This window comes from Octodon degus, unplaced genomic scaffold (genome assembly GCF_000260255.1).
Source record: "Octodon degus isolate 3935 unplaced genomic scaffold, OctDeg1.0 scaffold00002, whole genome shotgun sequence".
NCBI lineage: Eukaryota > Metazoa > Chordata > Mammalia > Rodentia > Octodontidae > Octodon > Octodon degus.
The window spans coordinates 32,485,028-32,491,645 of NW_004524578.1; positions in this window are offsets into that span (position 1 = coordinate 32,485,028).

Consider the following 6,618-nt stretch of genomic DNA (forward strand, 5'->3'; position numbering starts at 1 on the left):
CATTCTATTCATTAAGAGAATGCAACTATATATCTATCCCAACCACTTTGAATACACAGATACAAAATGGACATTCATAGTTATACCCCCTTTTTTTTCTTTTCAAAGTTTTATTGATAAACATATAGCAATGAGACAGTTTCAAATCAAATCGAAAGTACAGTTCAGAAATAGCTTTTTTTTTTTTTTTTTTTTTTTTTTTGGCGGAACCAGGGATTGAACTCAGGCCCTTGCACTTGCCAGGGAAGCACTTATTCCACTGAGCCTCTCTGGCCTTTAAAACCTGGTTTTCCACTGGAGAAAATAAATCAGAGCAGCTCCATTTAGAAGGTTCTGTGTCTGTAACCCAGGTCAGACTTACTGAGGGGTTATTGCCAATTTTGGTTATCTCTACAGGTTTGATCTCCCACCTAGAATTTCATCTAAAATACAGTGTCTTATAGTTTGAACTAACAAGACTGGCACACACACACACACACACACACACACACACACACACACACACGCCTTCTGCCAACTCCACTCACCCTCAAGTCTTGTAGTCTCTCCCTCAAGGGAGCTCCTTCTGCAGTTCCCCTTCCCTGCTGTGCACAGCCAGGACAAACCACTCCTTATTTTTCCTCCATCAGCAGTCATTCTCCAGTCGAGGCAGATCCAGGTTAAGAGTTCAAGAAGACGTTTTTCTTGGTGTCAAAGACTAGGCGCTGGAGGCAGCCTATTAAGGGTGCTGAGGTCTCAGTTAAAGCCAAACAGGTTGAGTCCAAATGAGACCACTGAGGCAGGACAAAGAGAAGACACAAGACCTGAGGTCGAGAGCTACAGCAGGACAGTGCAGAACTGCAACAGGAACACACATGCAGAATATGGCCAGTGTCCAAAGTAGCCCAGGAAAAGTCATGCCACTCCTTTGTGTTTTGAGACGGGGTCTGGCTTCAAAGTTCAGACTGCCTTTAGTTCACTGGGTAGTGCAGGCTGGCCTGCCTCAGTCTCCTAAGGGCTTGGGTTATAGGTGTGCACCACTATCCCAGGCTAGACTTTTCACGTCATTCCTGAAGTCTACTGAGTTGGCATTGCCCAGAAGCTCAAAGCACAGACCTTGGAACCAGAGCACTGGGGTCAACACCTGACTGCTGGTTCAGAGTTTCCTGACTTTGATGAGGTTCCCTATCTGTGAAATGTACATATGAGGTTTTTGATTTTGCAAGCCTGTTATGACATGTAAATAAACTAACATCTGTCAAGTGTCTGAATGAGTGTCCATGTAAATAGACATAAGCATCCAATGATATGTACCCATGAGCTCAGGATCAAGAAAACAGGGAGCAGGCTAAGGTCGTAAGTGAGGGGTAGGGCACTGGGCCAATGTGTGTGAGGCCTTGAGGTTAATCCTCAGCTCAGTAAAAGGAGTGAGGTGGAGAGAAAGCAGGCATATAAAGGCTTGACATGAAGTTCTGGGTGGTCTTGGGTTCCACAGGAAAGATGTAGTCTCTTCCTCAAGGGAAGAGCCTAGCCAGTGATCTTTTGTTCCCATCTGTGGGCAGAGAAGAGAGGAAGCTACCTTTTCTGTGGCAAATCTCCAAGTCTTCGGGAGCCCCCCTGCTCCCACCTCCCTTCCCTGGCTACACCAGGCCCTTTGATTGCTGCTGCCTTGACAGAACTTCTAGCAGTCCTCTCTGCTGGGAGGGTCTGGTCACCGACCCAGAGGCCCCTCTCTAGACCGCTGCCACGTATTCCTATGCAAGTTTGTCCTAACAGGAGACACGTTTCCAGGTCTGAACATAGGCATGCGAGAGGCAATGGGTACCAGGAGACATCACAGCAGCCGCTGAAATCAGGGGTAAAGACACGGCTGTGCACTGAACAGAAATGCAGCTGACAGTGCTAGTTAGCATCGTGGTGACACTGAGGGAATCGAGCTCTCTGTGCTAATGTTTTTTCCTCTAAAAACAAATTTGAAACAGGGTCTCACTGTGCTGTTCAGGCTGGACTTGAACTCATGGTGCTCTTGGACTCATGGAGGAAGCCTGGAACACGCCCTACCTTGTTGGACTGCAGTGTTATGAGGATAAATACCAGACTGGTACAAAAGACTTAGATAACAAAAGATTTAGATAATTTCTTCAGATTTGAAAAAAAAAAAAAAGACAAGAAAAATGTGTTGTGGCTCCAAGCCTGCTGTGCGGTGGAATTTAGCCTGTTTTGTGCTATGGGGTCTTGTGATATTCCAGGGTCATCTAGAGTGGCCTTCCCAGAGGTGCACACATGTGTCAGGACACCGATGCAATCCCTCCAAAATAACAAGGGATTAAGTTACCCTGAAGGCTCAGGCCATGACCACCCTCTTTTCTAGATTAAGAAGTGTAGTCCAGGTTGGGCAGTGTGGCTGGTGCCAGCTAATCTAGCACTCTGGAAGGTCAAGGTAGGAAGGTCACAAGTTCAATCCCAGCTTGGACAATTTAGTCACTTAGCTACTGAACCAAATGTTTAAAACAAAGGATTGGGGATGGGGACAGAACTCAGAAAAGGCCCTGGTAAGAAAAGGCCTGGGGGGAGGGGATCCCATTTAGTACAGTACTCAGGAGGCTGAGGCAAGATGATCACTTGAGCCTAGAATTTCAGGGTTAGTCTGGATAATGTGGCATCATCTCCTCTTAAATAACAAAGAGAAAAGTGACTCAGCACCTGAGCATCAAAGGGGGGAGAGCATGTGGTATTCCCTCCTGACTCACAAGCAGCGGTTCCACTCTGGAGCCCTGGTGCTCAGGCCGGGCTCGGAACTACAGTGCAGTGACTGACGCAGGCGACGTGCAGAGGGAGCACCCCGGCCAAGCTTCATGTCTGTGCCATGACCAGCCTCTTTCTCCCGAGCAGCAACAGATGGCAGAAGGAAGGAAGGCTGGTCTCTAGTGCTTACCTCACTCATTTTTTTTTATTTTAATTTTATTTGTGTGTGTGTGTGTGTGTGTGTGTGTGTGGCCAGCTCAGCCCACCAGGGGGCGGGGCTGGCAGGCATGTGGTGCTGGGGGATTGAACCGCGGTCCCTGTGCTTTGCTACAGCTTGTTCTGAGTAGGTGCTTTAGACCACTGAGCCATCTCACCAGCCCCACCTCGCTCATTTTTAAGAAATATTTTCCCTCCTTTTTAATCTTCCCATTTCTACAGAAAATGAATCTGATAAGGTAATTCTCATTCATTAGAAAATTGCGGTGGTTTGGTACTCTCTGATCTAAGAGATCAGCCTTAGGAAATATCACCATATTCAGAAGAATATAGTTGTTTACATGCATGATTTAGTAATGAGGGAGTTTCTCATATTGGTGGCAGAAATAATTTAGGATGAGAACATCTTCCTGGAGCTGGAGAGATAGCTCAGTGGAATAAGTACTTGCCTGGCAAGCACAAGGTCCTGAATTCAATCTCTGGTACTAATACAGGGAAACCTCCAAATGACACAAGGAGAAAAAGTGATCTCCCAACCTAAAAGGTACCTGGAACAAGTTCGTGTTCTCTAAAACTGAAGAATGATTTTTAGGAACAAATGGAGGTTATGAGTGTAGAATACATTTATTCTAGGGAAAGAAAACTTCTGTCTGAGAGAGGGACAGGAGGGGGGCCTGAGCAGGTTGTTCCCCCAGGAAGCTGTCTCTTCCAGGGACTTTTATAGGGGAAAACTATGTGTTGAGGCAGGTCTAAGATGGTGGAGAGGACATAGGAACTTGCTTAGTTGGGCATGAGGTGGGACAAAACTATGGTTAACCAATGAGATTACAAGCACCATTGTTCAGGTAAAATTGATTAAGCCCAGTATAAAATGGGGAAGAGAGTCATGTAGCAAGCAGGCATAAATATGGGACAGGGCCTCTTCCTGTTGGGAGTTGGGCTAGTGACTCATTTGGGTTCTTTCAAGGTGATTGATAGCTATGTAGAATATCAATCGCCAATGCCCATCCCTAGGGAAATATGTAGCTTTGTTTCCTCTTTTCTCTTGAGGTATGGCCCATCTGGGAGTGTCTGTCTCTTCCAAGTTGTAAAGTCACCTTGTCTTCCATCTTGTCTCCTTGATGGCTGGCCCTGACTGACTGCCTATAATAATTCTATCTAATTCAACTGCCTACAACAGTACCACAAAAAAAAAATCACCTTCCTGCCAATAATTTATTTTTTATGTGCTTTCTATGTAATTTATTTCATTTATATAGCTGTAAACTTTTCAAAATCTTTTCATGAATATGGGTTCATTTGCTTTCCACCAAAAGCCAAAATGGGGGAAGCATACAGAACCACACATATTTGTGTGTATGTGGTGTGTGTGTGTGTGTGTGCGCGCGCGCGCGCGCGCGTGCAAGCGCCCATGCCCGGGTGTTACTGGGGACTTAATGTAGAGCCTTAACAAAGAGCTACATCTGCAGTCCTTTTTCAGTTTTATATTTTGAGCCACAGTGTCATTAAGTCTCCGTGGGGGTTCCCCAGGTTGAGTGCTCCTGCCTTTCCCTCTCAGAATGCTCAGGTATGGGCCTGAGTCCACACTGGTGAGATGGCTTTTGTAGATAAGGACACTGTGTCCTCGAGAAGTAGGGGACTTCCCTATCTCAGTTAGCAAGACTGTAACCCAGACCTGATCCTAAAATCCTCCCTCTTTGGAATTTCAGGAAGGAGATTAAATAGTTTCTTTTCTTTCCTTTTCTTTTTATGTGTTTCCTCTGTGTAGTTCAGGCTGGTCTTGACCTCACTATGTAGCTCAGGCTGGCTTTGAACTCGGATAGATCCTCCTGCCTTGGCCTCTTGTGCTGGGATTATGTATGTCACTGCACCTGGCCAGCAGTTTCAATTTTCAAATGGCCATTTTAAGGCCAGCTTATAATATGACTTCACAGTAGAAGATTGTCCCAAGAGCTGGTGGCCTTCTGTTCTTTTTTCTTTCAGGGTCACTGTAAGTTGAGTGGTCTGTAGAGTCAACAATCTTCTCCACGTACTCCCAGCGCAGAGGAAACATCTCTCTCTGCTTTTACAAAGGTGACCAAGACTGTACTTTGCTTTGAGATAGGAACTTGCTATGTAGTTTGAGCTGGCCTTGAATTCACAGTGCAGCCCAAACTAGTCTCCAACTTGGGGCAGTGCTCCTGCCTCAGCTTCCTAAGTGCACGGCATCAAGGGCAGTTTTCTGTGCTGGTGGAGGTAGGGGGGATTCCCAGGTACCATACACACACTTGTCCTTGGGTCATCTGGGGCTGGGCAGAGCCTGTGTAGTGGCTCTCCAGATGCCCATGGTGGACACTGGAGATTGACATGTCCTGCTCTCCAGGATGAGCTAAATGTCCTGAGTACTTGATGCACACTGGTTTCTGAATGACTTCAGGATACACCTTCATGAGAGCTACTGTGTGGTGTTTCTTTTACATTGCTCCCCTCTCCATAAAATCATGCAATGTGTTTTATAAGAACCAAGTAAACCTGTGCATACATTGTTGCAAAAATTTGTTGTGCAAAGCTATCTAGATTGGCAGAAACCTCTCTTCCTTTCTTTCCCCCATCTGCATAGTCCCCACCTTCTCTGCCCTCATCCACTCTCTTCTCTGCACGCGCACCACACACACAGCCTTCAGGCATACCCAGGTAGGAGTCACATCTTGCCCCATTAAAATAGAAAACATGGACCAGCGAGATAGCTCAGTGACCTAAAGCACCTGCTTAGGTAAGCTTAGGCAAGCACAGGGACCCTGGCTCAATCTGGGCAACACATGCCGCTCCAGCCCCCTCCCCCACCACCGGGGGTGTGCTGAGCCAGCGACAGAGTCCTGGTGTAGTGGCACATGCCTGTAATCCCAGTGCTGGGGAGGCTGAAAGCAGGAGGATCACCACCAGTACGAGCTGCATAGTGAGGCCCTGTGGCAACCAAATACATTAAAAAAAAGAAAACATTTAAAATCCTTTTAGTGTTTTGCTTTTCTTATTCAACAAAACCTAATAGAAATACCTCTGTGTCGCAAGATTCAGCTCCCATTTTTCTGTAAAAGTTTACATAAATAAGCTCACATCGCAGGTGTGTCACAGCTTACTCAAGCGTCCCCCACTGATGGGCCCGAGGGCTTTCCTGGGGTTGCAGGCACAGCACCCCATCCTTGGCCCATCCATTCATCTTATCTGCGCATTTTCTTCTTTTTGTTTTCTTGTTGTTGTTGTCACTGCTGTTTTTGAGGCAAGGTCTGACTAGGTAGGTCAGCCACCCCTGACCTCACTGTGTCGCCCAGGCTGGCCTTTTCCCAAGCACTGGGATTACAGGTGCCACTTGCCACCATGCCCAGTTTATCTTTGCATTTCAACTCTACATTTCAAAGTGAGCAGCTGGGAATGTAGTTTAGGAATAAGGGGCTTCCTAGCAGGCTGGAGGCCCAGGGTCAAGCCTCAGCGTCAGAAAAACAGGAAACAAGGAAAGAGAAAAGCTGGCATCACACTCCTCTCCAAGTTCCTGTTATTTTGAATAGTGAAATTCTGTATCATTTCCAATGTGTGGTTTTATGTTTTACTTTTTTTTTTTTTTTCAGAATCGGGGATTGAACTCAGGCCCTTGCACTTGCCAGCAAGCGCTTAATTCTGAGGAGCTATCTCCCCGGCCGATAT